Source organism: Protopterus annectens, chromosome 7.part0 (assembly GCF_019279795.1).
Source record: "Protopterus annectens isolate FY-2018-M chromosome 7.part0, PAN1.0, whole genome shotgun sequence".
NCBI classification, from domain to species: domain Eukaryota; kingdom Metazoa; phylum Chordata; order Ceratodontiformes; family Protopteridae; genus Protopterus; species Protopterus annectens.
The window spans coordinates 810,270,180-810,289,175 of NC_056739.1; the positions used below are offsets into that span (position 1 = coordinate 810,270,180).

Consider the following 18,996-nt stretch of genomic DNA (forward strand, 5'->3'; position numbering starts at 1 on the left):
CCCTGTGTCGAGAAGCACTCAGACTCTGGCAATGGGCGATCCCTTCTCAGCGGTTTCTGGTAGCAACGCACATCCCTGGGAAGTCCAACGTCATAGCGGACAGGCTGAGCAGAGCTATTCTCATGCCTCACGAGTGGTCTCTCAAGCAATCGGAGACGGACAAAATATTTCGGAAGTGGGGGTTTCCTTGCTGCGATCTTTTTGCAACACCACAGAACAGCAAGTGCCTCGACTTCTTCACTCTCTTTCCCCTTCCAGGCCATCCCCCCAGAGATGCTCTAGTCCACGATTGGCCTCGGGGACTTCTTTACGCCTTTCCCCCCTTTCCGTTAATCACACAAACAATTCAGAAAGCTACCGCCGTGAGGGTCAAGATGATCCTCATTGCACCTTATTGGCCTCGACAGATATGGTTCCCTTTCCTGCATCGCTATCTTTTGGAGCAGCCTTGGCATCTGGATCCAATACCAGACCTTTTGGCCCATCAGTCAGGGCAGCTGCACCAATCCCTCCAATCTCTCAACCTCACAGCTTGGTTGTTCCACTTCCGTCCCTAGCCAGGCTTCCAATGATTTCAAATTTTGTACGGGATATTATTGTAGCTTCCCTTAAGTCTTCCACCAGAAGGATCTATGTTAGTAAATGGCAACGTTTTTCCTTTTGGGCAAAGGCTAGGAACATAGATCCCTTCACTGCTCCAATACACTCGGTCTTGGATTTCCTAGCCGAAATCTTTCACTCAGGATCTTCTTCCTCCACAGTAAAAGTTCAGCTAGCAGCCATCTCAAGTTTTTACATAGGCTTGTCGGACTCCAGCATCATGTCCCATAAGCTTTGCAAGGCATTCCTCAGAGGTATCTTTTTACTCAGGCCTCCAATCAAAGACCCCCCACCACAGTGGGATTTAAACTTAGTTTTAGCATCCTTGATTCTCCCTCCTTTTGAACCTGCGGCCTCCTGTTCCTTGAAGTTACTTTCCTAGAAGACACTATTCCTAGTCACCATTATGTCTGCTAGGAGAGTATCTGAACTTCATGCCCTCTGCATTCGCCCTCCTTATTTAGTGTTCCACAAAGACAGAGTTTCTCTAAGAACTAACCCGTCTTTTTTACCCAAGGTGGCTTCTCAGACAAATTTAAATCAATCTATTGATCTTCCAGTTTTCTTTCCTAATTATACAAACAGGGCGGAGCAAAAACTACATTGTCTGGACATTCATCGTCAGCTCCGCTTCTATCTGGACAGAACTAAACAATTCAGGAAATCTGATCAACTCTTTTTATCTTATGCTGAAAGTAAAAAGGGTCTTCCGGTATCTAAAGTAACCCTATCTAGGTGGCTGTCTTCTGTGATTACCTGTATTTATCAACTCAGAGGTAAAGAATTGCCTTCTAGGCCAAGAGCCCATTCAACCAGAGCATTGGCTACATCTACAGCCTTTCAAGCTAGATTACCAATAGACACTATCTGTGCGGCTGCCACATGGGCCTCTCCTCATACCTTCGTTACACATTACAAATTGGACATGGCCTCCAGAAACAGGGCAAATTTTGGTTCCACCGTTCTCAAGAGTCTGTTCCAATAAGCCACCCAGGATGAAGGTGCTAGGGACGCGGTCCCATCCAGCAAGAATGAAGGCGAGATTGACAACTTAACATTGAGAAGTTATGTACCTACCATAACGTTCCATGTTAGTTGTCTTCTCTCGCCTTCTTTCTTGTGTCCCGCCCACCATCCCCATAGCCTGGACAGACCGATAGGTTTTTCCCCTTCTTCCAAGGGACTTTATCTTGCACTATTCCAAGCTCAGACAGTTGGTGCTGGGGTAGATACAGCTTCAGGTAGTGTTATTTGGGGAGACTGAATTGGCTATTGTTTCTTAGCTACCAAACGAGATCTGGGTAGTTACCGCCTAGCATCATGGGATATAGGGTTGCCTCGAGCCGGTAAAATTATCTCTCGAGCTTTAGTATAGGCTGAGTCGGAGCCGAGGTTCGGCTCCGAACCCATCCAGCAAGAAAGAAGGCGAGAGAAGACAACTAACATGGAATGTTCTGGTAGGTACATAACTTCTCATTAGCAGCCATATCCAACTTCCATGCTGGCAATGTGTCATTCACTCTGACATATTCCAGACTATGTAAGGCTTTCATGAAGGGAATTTTCCTTCTTAGACTTCCAATAAAGGATCTCTCTCCTCCTTGGGATTTGACAGTGGTTCTTCTAGGATCAACTCAGAAACCCTTTGAACCAGTGGATAAATGTGACATGAAGTTTCTTTCTTTGAAAACAATCTTTTTGGTAACTATCACTTCAGCAAAAAGAATTTCTGAACTTCAGGCCTTATTAGCTAGGCCTCCTTACTTTATTTTCCATAAGGATAAGGTGTCTCTATGACCTAACCCTTCCTTTTTGCCTGAAGTGGGCACAGAGACTAACATTAACCAATCCATTCAATTGCCAGTTTTCTTTCCAAATTTTGCTAGTAAGGACAAATATATGCTGCACCTTTTTGATGTCCACAGACAATTACGTTTTTATCTTTATTGATTATTCTCAGTTGCCTTCATTAACGATATCTGCACTGCAGCCACTTGGTCAAAGATGCATACTTTGGTTGCACATTCAAAACTAAAACCAACAACTAAAAATCAGGCAACCTGAAGGCTTCACCCAAATGCTGAAAAAACAAAAAACTGTAAAAAAAAATAAATAAATAAAACGCAACGCGCTTTTTTACAGTTTTTTTCTTTGTTACACATTACAAATTAGACATTGTCTCCAGAAGCAGAGCTTCCTTTGGTTCGACAAACCTTCCCCCGGCCCTGTCACTCCTAGAAAGATAAAGCAAACAGATATACAAATACTCTGGGTTATAACTCTATACTCACTAGATAAATACATACAAATAGTCCAAGTAAAACAAATAGTCCAGAGCCAGAGTATAAAAGAGAATTTAATCGCAAGTAAAAACCTTTTACATTAAAAATGCTTCTTCAGACAAAACTTTTCAAAAGAAAAATGCACATATTTATACAATCAGTAAAATGGGTCTATATCTCGAACTTGAAACCACATGATGCCGAACACCTATTCATCGACACATAAATGTCGAATCCCAGTTAACCGAACAGCCAGATCACCAAGCATTTTTCCTAGGGAAAAAAACGGTTGGCTGTCGCTGTGGATTTGCCCTTTTTCACCACTGTGGTGCGATCTTGGAGTTAGTATATTTAGTTAGGGGGGTGTGGGGGGCACAGCCTCCCATATTGGGGGGTGTGGGTGGGTGAAGCCCCCCACTTTGTAATGTTTGTACTGGTGTGTTGTGTTGAGTTGGCCTACTGATTTCTTTCCCTGGAGAAGAAATTGGTGATCTGGCCATTCACTTATCTGGGAGTTTGACGTATATTTTTCGATGAAAAGGTGTTCTGCGTTATGTGGTTTTCGAAGTCATGATATAGACCCAGTAAAACACCTAACAATAAAACTATTACACAATTTATTAGTTAATTGTTCTTAAAAAGACAGTTATTTTATCCTGTTCTGCATTTTTTCAGCACTGATTTAATAGTAAAAACTTCATTCAGCCCTGGCAGATATTGTGCCTTAAAATGCATAATTCATTTGCTTTCCTCTTTTTCTGTTAAATTCTTTAACTCTCCCCATCTAATATATTCAGGTACCACATATAAAATCATGAAATCAAAAGTATGTGTACTGTCTGTGTTTAGTATATGTTTATATAGAGCATTATTTCCATTTGTCATCTGATTTCAGACATATGATTACATATTTTTTCCTTACGTTTCTGGTTATTCCTCCCTACATAGTAGGCATTGCATTTGCAATACTTAGCCCTATATATAAGATTTTTTGTGTCACATGTGCCATAAGCTTGTAACTTAAAGACAGTTCCATGTAAAGGATGCAAGATTGTTTTGTTGGTATGTGTGTGTGTGTGTGTGTGTGTGTGTGTGTGTGTGTGTGTGTGTGTGTGTATGTATATATATATATATATATATATATATATATATATATATATATATATATATATATATATATATATATATGGGTCTACTTCTTTTGACCTAACTTTCATTTGCCTGACACTCATTTGCCTGACCCCATTTGACTGAAATTTCATTTGCCTGACACTTCATTTGCCCGACACTTCATTTCACTGACAAGTATTATTAGCAAGAAAATGTAATATGCCCCCTTCCCCACTGTAGTGCGACCCTGGAGTTAGAATATATAGTTAGGGGTGTGGGGGACACAGCCCCCCACAACGGGGGGTGTGTGGGGCGAAGCCCCCCACTTCATTTCATATGATATTGTTAACTTTTGATGTAATATTGCTTAGTAAAAGAAAAGTAAGTGGGGGGCTTCGCCCCCCACACTCCCCGTTGTGGGGGGCTGTGCCCCCCACACCCCCCCAACTATATATTCTAACTCCAGAGTCGCACTGCAGTGGGGAAGGGGGCATATTCCATTTTCTTGCTAATAATACTTGTCAGTGAAATGAAGTGTCGGGCAAATGAAGTGTCAGGCAAATGAAATTTCAGTCATTTGGTCTCAGGCAAATGGGTGTCAGGCAAATGGGAGTTAGGTCAAAAGAAGTAGACCCATAGATATATATATATATATATATATATATATATATATATATATATGTTTACAAAAAATGCAGTTGTCGCATTTATACTTACCAATTCTATTAAACGTTTGATTATTACTTGTTTTAACCTGTTCCTTATGACATAATCTATTTTTCAGTGTAGATGACTTTTTATAACTTAATATCGGACCATCTTTGTAAACATCTTTTAATTCAGGGACTTAAGATAGTACTAACCACTGATGTGATGTTGTCCTGTCTCGCCTTCATTCTGTACTGATGGGTTCGGAGCCAATCCTCGGTTCCAACTCGGCCGTTTACAAAAGCTCAATGTCTCCAACTAGGTCCTGGCTTACTCCCTATCCCATGATGCTCTAGGGAATTCCCCAGATCTCATTTGCAGCTAAACAGATCGGATGTTTTACAACTGGCTCTGGCTAAGTTTACCTTTAAAATTATTATATTATACCTTTAAAACTTGTATTTCCTTTCTTTAAAAAAAGTTGTTATTTATTTATTTATTTTATTTTATTTTACATTTATTTACCGGGATAGTTATCTTAGTTAATTCCTTGACTTTTTTAGTCACAGTATTAGACTGTGTCCGTTGCTTGCTGATTTTTGTCTGAGGCTGTCATTTATCTCAAAGCCTAAAGTTTCATCCCTATCCCGGCTTCTCTGTGTGTGTGTGTGTGTGTGTGTGTGTGTGTGTGTGTGTGTGTGTGTGTGTGTGTGTGTGCACTTTAAATTCAGTTATTTAGCCTTGTGTTACTTCAGCTGTCAAGTGTGGTGTGTGTTTAGTTTTTCATATACTTTTAGCTTATAAGATTTCTTGTACTAAACTTTCTATTTGAAATATCTTTTTGTGTGTGTTGGTTACTTACTGTTCAGTAAACTAGTTTTGAACCCTTTTCCCGAGTCAGCTCATTTAAGTTAGAGAGTGGCTCAACCCGTTTAAGTTAAAAGGCTTTTTTCCTGTGTGGTGTGCTATTTTGTTCTGCTAAAAACAAAAAAAAGTTATTTTGTTGTTTTCTGTTCCTATCTAAATAGCCTGTTTACGTTAGACAGCAGTTTAGTCTGTAGACAGTAGAGAGTTATTGCTTTTAAATATTACTGGTGCTGTTTTTCTTGTTTAATATGTCTAAACAATTAAAAGACACTAAACTCTCTGGGTTTAAGAAATGTTCTAAGTGCTCTCAGAAAATATCTGTGACTGATAGCCATACTGACTGTGTGTACTGCCTTGGAGCAGTACACTTCCAAGAGTCTTGCTCTATATGCCACTCATTTAGTTTGAGGGTTCTCCTCGAAAGGAAAAATAAGCTGATACTGAGGGGATTGTTGAAGAGTTCTTTTTCAGAAGCCTTAGGAGAAGATCAGAGTACTTCAAAGCAAACCGCTTCCCCTCCTTCTAAATCTGGAAAATCAAGTAAAAGATCATCTACCTTATTGGATCAATCTAATAAAGTACCAAAAATGTCTTCATCGGACCCAAAATTTCTTGGGCCAGGAAAGCCATCTACCTCGGCTCCTCCTGTTTCGGAACCATTGGTATTGTAGACTTGGAGCTGGTCCCCTGTCCTGGAGCCGGTTTCTCCGACATTAAGATCACCAATACTACAAAGGTCAAAATCTCCTGCCCCCTCTTTTTGATTCTCCAGAAGATGATGTGGATCGTGTGGTGCGGAGGCTTTTAAGTACACCAGCGCTAGCCAAATTAATGTCGGAGCCAACCTAGAGGGGTTTGCAACCAAGTGGATCTACTCCATCATCATTGATTCCTCCTCTAACCCGTCTCGGGCCTCAGAGCTGGAATTCATGGAGCTGATTGTAGTTGAACCGTTGGAGCCGAGACCTGTTTCAGGATCTTCGGCTCCAACTACTGTTTTGACTTCCTCGGTGCCATCTGAGCTTGAGGAGTCCAGGAGCCAACACCGTCCGGTCGGGTTCGGGGGAACGGTCGGATCAGACAGTTTTCGGATCCAAACTTGCCTCTCGGGGCCTCAGCATGGGTGAGCTGGGCTCCTACATTGGCTTCGAAACCAAACCCCTTGGTGCCGCGGAAGCCTTCTAGTTCTTCAGAACCAGAGCTTCCTCGTATCATAGGCGGGGTGTTCGAAGCGATGAGGAGAGCGCTGTCCCCACAGGCAGCCCCACTCTCAGATCTGGTCATTCCTCCCCCAAAGGCCACCGGTGTTCATCTCAGCACAACCAATTTCACACAGACATGGAGACCCAAGGCCTCAGGATGCCCCAGTGGGTGAACCCCTCTCCTCTGAAACCTCTCCAGAATACCCTTCTGAAGAGGTCCCTTAGAAGAGATTATGCAAGAGGAAGCATCTGGACTCCCCAGAGGAGTCGATCACATCTGACACAGACCTCAATGAGTCAGAAGAGTCCCCATGGTCGCCCTCTGAGGTTGTCTCCTTTGCAGACATCCTAGAAATTCTTAAGCAGAGAAGCATCTGGAAGCCCATCAACCCTTCTGATGAGGAGTCTGTCTACCTGAAGGCTTTTGGGTGTCACCCTTCTGCCACTTGGGTATCTCCGCCTGTTGAGGAACTTATGGATTTAGTTTTTTTGAAAGACGTGGGAGTCTCCAGATTCTGTAGAGCCTGTCCCCCAGACGCCAAATAAATTCATCACATCCCCCGAAGATAAAACCTTCCTTACAAAAGGTGTCTCAATAGATGCTAAGGTGGTGGCGGTGGCCACCAAGAAAGAGTTGTCAGAGACGTCCTCTTCTGTCCATCTCCTGAACAAAGAGTGACGTACGATGGACAGATAGGGAAAGCACATGTTTTCTTCAGTGCCCTTTATGCTCAGGTCTCTGAATTATCTTACACACTTTACCAGATTGCAGAGAGATCTCCTGAAGGAGCTAGGAGATACTCTCCAGGGTGCAGTAGCTGCGGGGTATCAGATAAAGTGTGCTCCCAGCTCTCCACCTTGAATTCAATAGTAAATTCATCCATGAGGCTAATTTCTTATGCAGCTAATGGAGCGAGTAGGGCAGCGGGTTCAGGAATTTCCCTTAGGAGACATTCCTGGATGCGCTTGTGTAACTTTGCGGAACCCTTTAAGTCTTCCTTTGTTAATGCCCCCATCGATGGCTCATCCTTGTTTGGGCCTAAGGTTAAAGACACACTAACCAGATGTGAACAGGAAGGACAAACTCTCTCTGCCGTCGGAGTCCGTTTTTCCATACCTTCTAGGCCTTATCCAAAAGGTCAAAAGGGAGGAAAGAGATGGTTTTGAAAATCCCAGAGTGTTTTTCAAAACACACATGGTGAGTCTTCCCCCAAGGGTAAAGAGGGAAGCAATAATGGAAGATGCCAGCCATACTGCAGAGGTGGTCCGCAGAACCAGGGCAACAGAGAATCCTTCTTTGGTAAGCCCTTTCAGCGCTCTTGAAAGGAGGCCCATCTGTCTTTCTCTGGAGGCAGTTAGGGGTCGCTTAACCTTGTACCTAGACTCCTGGCTAAAAATAACAAAAGACAAATGGGGACAAAGCATCACATCCAGAGGTTACTCCATATCCTTTTCCTTTCCCACCTCACGCATAAAAAACTTTCCGGATGATGTCCCACCCAGTCACAGGAAACAAGCAACCCTAGAAATACAAACGTTGCTAGAAAAAGAGTCATCCAACCAGTCCCCACTGACCAAATAGGATCCGGGACTTACTCAAGGTTCTTTTTAGTTCCAAAGAAAACAGGGGACCCATACAGGATCTCAGCAGATTGAACAAATCTGTAACAAAGACAAAGCTCCGGATGGTAACACTGCAGCCAATACTTCCCTTTCTGGGAAAAGACAAATGATTTCACTACAGTCCCCAGACTGTTCACCATCTGTATTGCTGTACTTACGGCTCACATGAGACTTTAGGATTTCGAGTGTTTCCGTATCTAGATGACTGGCTCCACCTAGCATCTACTAACAGAAGCAAGAGACACCACACTGAAACTCTGTTCCCATTTAGGGATCACAATAAACTATGAAAAATCTGCCTTATTGCCATCTCAATATACTGTTTTTATAGGCGCAGATCTAGATACTACAAAAATGATGGTAAAGCTTCCCCCAGAAAGAGTACAAGCCCTGCGGCGACAGGTTATAATCCTTCTTTTCAAAAGGAAGGAAGGACAGTTTTAAAAGTACTAGGCATCATGGCAGCAGCGATAAATGTAATCCCTTTAGTGCGGCTGCACATGAGAATTTTACAGTGGCTGCTGTTTATTCAATGGTCCATGCAGTTACTTTCGCTGTCACACCAGATCATATTAACAGACTCTTGCAACAGAGGCCTTCATTGGTGGCTACACTGCAGTCAAGTAACCTTAGGTCGACCCTTTGTTCTTCCACAGTTGTTAGCCACAGTGACCACTGATGCTTCCCAGATGGGAGGGGGGGGCATTATCAGGGAAGGACAGTCCAAAGCACTTGGCAGGATCACGAGGCCCACTTGCACATCAGAGTCCTAGAGATGAGAGCGGTGCTTCTTGTGTTGCAGCATTCCAAGACGATTGCTATCCAAACGGACAATATGTCAGTTGTATGGTATATAAACAATCAAGGTGAAACCAGATCTTACCCCCTTTGTCGAGAGGCCCAGAGAATATGGCAGTGGGCAACCTCCTCCCAATGTTTTCTGGTAGCAGTGCACATCTTGGGGAAATCCAACATGATAGCAGACAAACTCAGCAGGACAATACTGATGTCTCACAAGTGGGCCCTGAAACAAAACATAGTGGAAATGATTTTCCGAAAATGGGGCCAGCCTTGCTGTGACCTTTTTGCCATGTCTATGAACGCAAAATGCAGCAGCTACTTTACCCTATTCCTCCCTCCAGGGGAGTCCCCAAGGGATGCACTTGTACACAATTGGCCCTCGGGTCTCCTCTTTGCCTTTCCTCCTTTTCTACTGATACCCAAAGTTCTTCTGAAAGTCATCGCATTGGGAAGGACCTTAATACTTGTCGCCCCATACTGGCCTCATCAAATCTGGTTCCCCTTCTTGTGGCCTCATCTTCAAGAGGAGTCCTGGATTCTGGATCCAGTTCAGGATCTTCTGACTCACCCATCGGGAAGACTCCATCTATCTCTTCAAACCCTCAATTTGATAGCATGGCTGCTCCGATTCCAAACATAGTCAGGCTACCTGACCTTTTACCTTCAGTGCAACATATCTTGATTTCTTCTCACAAAGCTTCTAGGAGAAGATTGTATCTTAGCAATTGGAAAAGATTTTCTTCCTGGGCTTTGGAAAGTCATCTCTTAAGCGTTACCCTTACCCAGATTTCTCCTCTCCCAATTACCTCAGATGTAATTTGCCGCTTTCCCTGAGAGATGCATTTGCCATCGCTCTTGAGCTAAGTAAAATTTTAAATATAGATGTGAAGTTGTTCTATCTCACTGTTCATTCTTAGAGATGGGTTCAGAGCCGATCCTCAGCTATGAGTCGGCCTACTACAAAGCTTGAGGTCTTCAGACAGCTCGAGGCCAAGTCCCTATCCCATGATGCACCTAGAGTTAACTCAGCTCTAGTTTGCCGCTGCAATAGATCGGAGGTTCCTTGCACAGCTCGGGCCAGTATAATTCTTTTCTGATATTTCTAGGAAAATTGTTATTTCTAAAAATATTTCTAAAAAAATATTTAGAGTTAGTATTTGATAGTGTGTGATAGCTTATAGCTTGTTAGTAGAGATATTTATTTTCTTTTTGGCCTCGTTTTTTTCTATAGGTCTTTAATAATACCTTTCCCTTTGGTGTGCCTTTAAATCATTATATAGCTTGTAGTTAAATAAGTAGTTAGTGGTGAGTTTTTGAATATTTAGTCAGTACATTGTTATTCAGCCCATTTGTTATTTAGGGCTTATTTAGATAATTTAGCTTACTAGATTAACTTTGCTAATTGTTTGGGTGTGGCTAGTCTCTTTAAAGTACAGTAGATTGTTGTTTGTGTACTGTATACTTGATTATGGCTGACCAGGATAAGGATAAGCATCCTAAGTCAGGATTTAAAAAGCGTCCAAATTGTGGACAGAAGATGTCTGTGACAGATAGTCACGTTAATTGTTGAGTATTGTCTTGCAGCCTTGCACTTACAGGAAAGCTGCTCCATTTGTCATTCTTTTTCATCCAGAGTTCTTCAGGAGCGAAAAGGAAAACTTATAGATAGAGGACTTCTTAAAACATTGTTTCAGGAAGCTTTGAGTAACCAGGGTACATCTAGTAAGTCTTCAGTCTTCTAAGGCTTCTACTTCTTCTTTGGAAGGTAAAAAAATCTAAAAAAGAGTCAAAGTTGGCTCCACAGCCCTCAGAGCCGAGCGTCTTGTTTTTTTGGAGCCAGTCCCCAGTCCTGGAACTGGTGTCCGAAGTTCTAAAATCACCTATTCTACAGTCAGTGCCTCCATCCATCCATTCATCTCTGTGCTCGATCAGCCCGTCCGATTTGGATGTGGATCGTGTAGTGCAGAAGTTGCTACAGGCACTGACATTTGCTAAATTTTTGTCAGCTCCGAACCAGGTGGTTTCGGAGCCTAAAACTGTAATGCCATCGACTTCTTTTCCTCCACTGAGTCATACCGATCATTCGGAGCTGGATGAGTCGGACCTGATGATTGTTGAGCCTTTGGAGCCGACGCCTGTTTCAGTGCCATCGGTTCCATTTATGCAGACTTCCTCAGCGCCGATCAATGAGTCTAGGAGCCGACACTCTCCTGTCGGGTCCGGGGAGGATAGTTGGACCGACATGTCGGTTCTGACTTTGCCTCTCAGGGCCTCGGCTCGGATGAGTTTGGCTCCTACTTCTGGTTCAGAGCCCACTATGCCAGTGCCGTGGGGATCGGTGGTTTCTTCGGATCCAGCAGTCCCTTCTCATCTGAGCAGGGGTGCCTTCGAAGCCATGAGGAGAGTGATGCCTCCTAAGACATCTACATCTTCAGGTCCAACTACCTCTCCCCAAAAGTGCCTGTGTCCACTTCTGCTTCACAGATCTTTTCTAACCATAGAGATCCCGTGCCTCAGGAAGCCCCATTGGGTAGCCCCTGCTCTTCCGAGACCTCAACAGAAATTCCCACTGATGAGGTTCCCAGGAAGAGAATCTGTAAGAGGAAGCATCTAGACTCCCCACAGGAGTTTCTCATATCCAGTACAAACTTGGATGAATCAGAAGGGTCCCCCTCTGAGGATATCTAATTTGCTGAGATATTAGGAATTCTTAGGCAGAGGAGTGGGTGGCAGTCCTCCAACCCTACTGAAGATGAGTCGGTTCTCCTGAAGGCTTTCGAGACTTAACCCTCCACCTCTTGGGTGTCTCCACCCTTCGATGAGCTCATGGAACTGGTCTCGCGAAGGGCGTGGGAGTCTCCGGACACCAATGAGCCTGTCCCTAGGAGGCCTAATAAATTTATTTCTGCCCCCCAGGAACAGCCTTTCCTTAACAAGGGAGTGCCAGTTGATGCCATGGTGGTGGCGGCGGCCTCCAAAAAGGAGATGTTGGAACTTCTTCCTCTATCCATCCTCCTAACAGAGATTCTAGGATCATGGATAGATACGGGAAGCGCACGTACAGTTCAGCGACTTTTGCCTTGCATTCACTGAACTATCTCACTCATTTTACGAGACTGCAAAGAGATCTTCTAAAAGAGCTTGGAGATACTCTTTAGGGTACAGTAGCTGCAGGAGCTTCAGACAAAGTTCCCTCCCAGCTTGCTACCCTCAGTTTCATAGTGAACTCGTCCATGCATCTCATTTCATATGCAGCTGATGGAACGAGTAGGGCAGCTGGTACAGGAATTGCTCTCAGGAGACATTCCTGGATGTGCTTGTGTTCCTTCGCAGAGCCCTTTAAGTCATCCTTTGTCAACACCCCTTTTGATGGCTCGTCCCTTTTTGGGCCCAAAGTTAAGGAAACTTTGAGCAGGTGTGAGCAGGAAGGAAAGGCTCTGTCTGCCACTGGAGTCCATTTTTCCACCTCTACCAGACCCTACCCCAAGGGTCAAAAGGAAGGAAAGATGTTATTCTGAAAAGCCCAAGGAGCCTTTCTGGACACACGTGATTAACCCCTCTCCAAGGGCAGAGGAGGGGGCAATAATGGAAGATGCCGCCCTCGTGCAGAGGGGCTCTGCAAAACCAGGGTGAGAGAGACCAGTTCTTTGGGAAGCCCTTCCTGTGCTCCTGAAAGGAGGCCCGACTGTCCTGCTCTGGAGGCAGTCGGGGGTCACTTATCTTTGTATACAGACGCCTGGCTCAAAATAACAAAGCGACAACTGGGTACAAAGTATAGTTTCCAGAGGATATTTCATTCCTTTCGACACTCCCCCTCCATTGACAACAAAAATCCCAGATGTTCCACCCAGTTATAGGGAACAAGCAACAGTAGAGGTCCAAATGTTGCTACTAAAAAGAGTCATCCATCCAGTCCCAGCAGATCAGAAAGGATCCTGAACTTACTCAAGATTCTTTTTAGTTCCAAAAAAGGCAGGGAACTGGAGACCTGTTTTGGACCTCAGCAGACTAAACAGATCTGTCAAGAAAGAGAAGTTCCGGATGGTCACATTTCATTCGATACTTCCCTTCTTAGGGAAAGACAATTGGATGTGCTTGATAGATCTGCAGGATGCGTACTAGCATATAAAAATGGCCAGACCATACAGGGATCATCTGCGCTTCCGGCTGGGAGCCAATCATTACCAGTTTCGAGCCCCGCCCTTTGGTCTCACTACAGCCCCCAGAGTGTTCACCAAATGTATGGCAGTGGTCACGGCTCACCTGAGGCGTTTAGGATTCCAGGTGTTTCCGTACTCAGACGATTGGCTCCTCACTGCCACCACCAGGCAACAGTTAATATAAGCCACAGACACCACTCTTACTCTTTGCAATCATCTGGGCATTACAATAAATTCAGAAAAATCTGCCTTGTTGCCATCGCAACATATCGTTTTTATCAGAGCAGAACTGGACACCACCACTTTGAGACTTCCAGCAGAAAGAGTTTTACTACTTCGTCAGCAGGTCCATAACATCATATCCAAAGACAAGGCTCCAGCATCAGAAGTGCTAAAATTGTTAGGCATGATGGCAGCCGCAATATTAGCGATACCGTTAGTTCACAAGCACATGTGGATTCTGCAATGGCTGTTATTCACTCAATGGTCTTACCAAGAGCTCCCAATGTCTCATCTCATAATGATCACAAACATATGCAAAAAGGATCTTCAGTGGTGGTTGACCTCTCTTCATGTAATGATAGGTCGTCCTTTTGTCCTATCCTCACCAGCAGCCACAGTGACCATGGATGCTTCCCTGATAGGGTGGGGGGGCTTTTTCAGGGAAGAACAGCCAATGGCACATGGACCGAACAGGAGACACATCTACATATCAATGTTCTGGAGATGAGAGCGGTACTTTTAGCGTTGCAGTACTTCCAAGACTCTCTTCCTCTGGGAACAATTGCGATTCAGACGGACAACATGTCGATGGTCTGGTACTTGAACAAGCAAGGAGGAACCAGGTCCTATCCCCTTTGTCGTGAGGCCCTAAGAGTATGGCAGCGGGCTACATCCACCCAGTGCTTTCTGATAGCAACACACATCCCGGGGAAATCCAACATGATAGCAGACAAACTGAGCAGGGGAATTTTGTTGCCTCACGAGTGGTCCCTCAAGAAAGAGATAACGGAGAGAATTTTCCGCAGGTGGAGCCAACCTTGCTGTGAGCTTTTTGCCAACCACATGAACACAAAATGCAGAGGCTACTTTGCCCTGATTCCCTGTCCGGGAGAAGTCCCAAGGGATGCACTAGTACATGATTGGCCTCCATGTCTCCTCTATGCATGCCCAGCAATTCCCTAGATACCCAAAGTTTTGCAAAAAGCAAAAGCCCTGGGAAGGACCATCATTCTAATAGCCCCTCATTGGCCTCATCTGATTTGGTTCCCCTTCCTTAGACTTCATCTGTTGGAAGAGCCTTGGATTCTGGACCCAGTTCCAGACCTTCTGACACATTCGTCAGGGACTCTTCATCCCTCTCTTCAGTCCCTGCAATTGACAGCTTGGCTGCTCCAACTCCCAACATAGCCAGGTTCCATAACCTCTCAAATGAAATGCAGCATATATTGATATCTTCTCATAAGTCCTCTACTAGGAAGCTACACCTTAGCAAACGGAGAAGATTTTCTACATGGGCTTCTCAAAATGACATTGATCCCTACCAAGCCCCTATTTCCTCCATATTACAGTTTTTGACTATGCTTTTCAATAAAGGAGCTGCAGCAGCAACAATTTGGGAACAACTTGCTGCTATCTCTAATTTTCACCTTGGCTTTGAAGGATTAAACATAATGTCTCATAAACTATCCAAAGCCTTTCTCAAAGGGACCTTTCATCTCAGACCACCTGTGAAATCCCCATATACCCCATGGAATCTAAATTTTATGCTTTCACACATTATTCTCCCACCTTTCGAACCAGATTCCTCATGTGATTTGAAATATTTGTCATGGAAGACTATCTTTTTAGTAGCCATCACTTCTCCCCATAGAGTGTCAGAGCTACAGGCCTTGTCCATAAAGCTTCCTTATTTGACTTTTCATGCTGACAGAGTGTCTCTCTGTACAAATCCTTCATTTTTACCCAAAGTTTGTACTGAAGCTAACCTTAACCAGATCATACATTTACCAGTGCTCTTTCCCAAACACACCGACAACTTAGAGTATATGCTGCACAAGCTTGATGTTTATAGACAGTTCAGATTTTACCTGGATAGAACAAAAGAGTTCAGAAAATCAGAACAGCTTTTTGTTTCCTTTTCAGATTCTAGAAAAGGTATGGCAGTAGCAAAAACAACACTGTCCAGATGGTTATCTGATTGTATCACATTTACGTATTCAGCTGCTAATTTACATTTACAACACACAATTAAGGCTCATTCTACCAGAGCAGTGTCCACACCTTCTGCGTTTTCTGCTAGGCTTCCTATAGACAATATTTGTGCAGCAGCCACTTGGTCAAAGCCTCATACTTTTATCACTCATTACAAAGTCGATAGGCCTCCAGGGACAGGGTCTCCTTTGGTTCCACTGTCCTGAAAACCATACTTCCGTGAGCCACCCAAGAAAGATGGTGTTTGGGATGCTACCCATCTGTAAGAATGAACGGCGAGATAGAAAGTACAGTTGTGTACACTTACCATAAATGTAGATGTTCGAGTGTATTCACTGTTGCAGTCATCACTTTAGGGGTTATCTGCTTGCAGTAGCCCTCAGTCAGCCTGATTAACAAAGTCTTGGGTCCTGCGTCGGTTGCTGTCCCTTCTTTCATGATGTCAGGTCGTCAGAGGTATAAAACATGCAGCCAATGCCATTACATCAGTTTTTCTTGCCCTAGATGTCAGGTGCCCCCTTAATGGGAAGCAATTAAATCTACAAATATATAAGGTTATACCTCCAACAAAAAAACAAATACACCAAAAAGTTTTTAAAGATAGTAAAGGAAAGTAGAGGTATATCCAAAAAAGAAAAAGGGGGCTGTAGGGAGGGTAACCAGGACTGCAACAGTGAATACACTCAAACATCTACATTTATGGTAAGTGTACACAACTGTACTATGTTCTTCGTGTTTCACTGTTGCAGTCATCACTTTTGGGTAGATTCCCAAAGCTAAGGATGGGAGTAGGAATTTAAATGTAATTAGGATCAGCTAAAAGGCCCTGCAAGACTGCAGTGGCAAACCCAACGCTGGATTTAGAGAAAATTGGCAGATGGTAATGCTTGGTGAAAGTATGTACATAACTCCAGATAGCAGCTTCTAGGATGTCCATGGTAGGGACGCCTCTGAGAAAGGCTGTAGAGGTAGATGCAGCCCTAGTAGAGTGGGGTCTCGTCCCCTGTGGGATAGGTTTTTCATGGTGTTTGTAGCAAAAATAAATGCAATGGCCTGTTCATTTGGAAATGGTTTGCTTTGAAATACCCTTCCCTTCTGCCCCTGCAACAAATGCCACCAGCAATTGATCAGATTTCCTTTGAGGTTTAGCTCTGTCTAAGTAGAATCTAAGTTGTCTGTGCACATCTAAGGAGTGCAGAATCCATTCCCCTTTGTTCTGTGGATTAGGAAAGAAGGTTGGCAAATGTATGGACTGATTAATGGCCACACTGTATACCACCTTGGGCATGAAGGAGAGACTGATCCTGAGGGACGCCATGTCTGCATGAAAGATGATGAAAGGCACCACTGCCATGAGGGCCTGTAATTCAGATACCCTTCTTGCTGAAGTGATTGCTAAAAGAAAAGCTGTTTTCCAAGAAAGGAATTTTAAGTCCGCAGTGGCAGCTGGCTCGAAAGGAGGAAGGGTGAGCTTTTCCAATACAAAGCTGAGGTCCCAGGCTGAATTTGGAGCTCTCCTGGGTGGTCGCAGATTATTGGCCCCTCTGAGGAACTGCTTAAGCAGTGGATGAAAGAAGAGGGGTGGTTCTGTGTTATAATGAGCTGAGATGGCTGAGGCGTGAATTTTGATGGAGGAGAAAGACATGCCCTTATGAAGCATCTCAGTTAAGTATTGTAAAACCTGAGGTAAATTGGGCACTGTTGTGCTCATCCCTTGAGATTGGTTCCAGGCACAGAATATTTTCCATTTTTCAGTGTAAGACTTTATGGTTCTAGGCCTCCTTGCCTCTAAAATGGTATCCATCACTGATTTACTGAGGGATGGTAAAGGAGAAATTATGTAATTAGCCAGGCTGCTAGATTCAGTGTTTGAAGTTGAGGATGCAGAATTTGGTTCTCCTGCTGAGACAATAGAGTAGGAGTCTGAGGCAGGTGCCATGGGGCCCACAGTGACATACTGCGCAAGAGGGGGTACCAATGTTGGCGTGGCCAGTCTGGTGCAATCAAAATCATACTTGGTTTGTCTTGTTTGATCTTTAGTAGTACTTTGTAGAGCAGTGGCAGAGGAGGAAAGGCATAAACTGATAGGTTTTTCCAGCTGAAGGACACAGCATCCACTTTCCAAGCTTGTTTGTGGGGAGTCCTTGTGCAGAATTTGTCCAACTAATAGTTTTGGGGGGAGGCAAACAGGTCTATATCTGGGCTCCCCCATTTGCTTGTCAACATGTTGAAAATCCTTGGTTCCAGTTTCCACTCGTGTGGGTCCATGTGGCTTCTGCTTAGTCCATCTGCCAGTGTATTTAGTTTTCCTGGCAGGAAATGAGCTTGTAAATGTACTTGATAGCTCAGGGCTGTGTTCCACAATGTCATGGCTAGTCTGCAGAGGGGGTAAGAATGTGTACCCCCCTGCTTGTTTATGTACCACATAACAGTGGTGCTGTCCGTCTTTATCATTAATTGTCCTGGAAGAATGTGGTCCTTGAAGGCTGTCAGAGCATTCTGTACAGCTAACATTTCTTTTTGATTGATATGCAGGTGCATTTGCCTTGGGTTCCATTTGCCCTGAATGCACTTCCCTGCCAGGTAGGCCCCCCATACATAGTCTGATGCGTCTGTTGTTAAGGTTTTGGGCGGCAGGGGGTAGTGTGAATGGTAGTCCCCTGTTTTCGTGGCAGGCCTCTGCCCACCAAAGGAACTCTAGGCATAGGCAAGGTATGATAGGAATCATTGCTTCTAGATCCTGTGAATGTTGACACCATAGGCTTTTGAGATACCATTGCAGTTCCCTCATATGCAGCCTTTCATATGGAATTAAAAGAATGCAGGAGGCCATGAACCCCAAGGCTTGCAGTATTTGCCTTGCAGATAACTGGGTTTTTGTGGCCACTTGTTTGAAGTAGGTTGTCAAATGAATCCATTTCTCTGACATGAGGAAAGCCATCTGGGAATTTGTATTCAAGCTTGCTCCCAGGAATATAATTTGTTGACAGGGTACCAGTTGTGATTTCTTTTCATTTATGGTGTACCCCAGACAAGTCAGTACCCTTTTAACAAAGGCCAGATGATTCAAAAGTATATCCTGGCTTTCTGCCTGAATTAGACAATCGTTCAGATATGGGTATATTTGAATATTTCTTTGCGTGCAGAATGCAATGACTGGAGCTAGGTACTTTGTGAATATCCTGGGCACAGTAGATAAGCCAAAGGGCAGTGCAGAAAACTGATAGTGCATGTAGCCTGCTTTGAAGCGTAGGTATTTTCTGCAAGACTCCCTGATAGGGATGTGCAGGTATGCTTCTTTTAAGTCTAGTGTTGCCAACCATGCATCTTTGCCCAGCATAGGAAGCAGCTGGTGAAGAGTCAGCATCTTGAATTTTGGAATCACCAGAAAGGTATTTAGAGTAGAAAGGTCCAGGATAGGACGCCATGTATCGCCTTTTCTGGGTACCAGGAAAAGTCTCAAATAGAACCCTTGTTCCTTTTCCTGTT

General features: G+C 44.0%; 1 protein-coding gene across 1 annotated transcript in view; it reads left to right on the forward strand.

Annotated features, from left to right (window-relative positions):
* The window catches only part of ZCWPW1 (zinc finger CW-type and PWWP domain containing 1), a 2,385,176-nt gene that overhangs the window by 1,345,573 nt on the left and 1,020,607 nt on the right, over positions 1-18,996 (forward strand). The gene's annotated exons all lie outside the window — the stretch shown is intronic.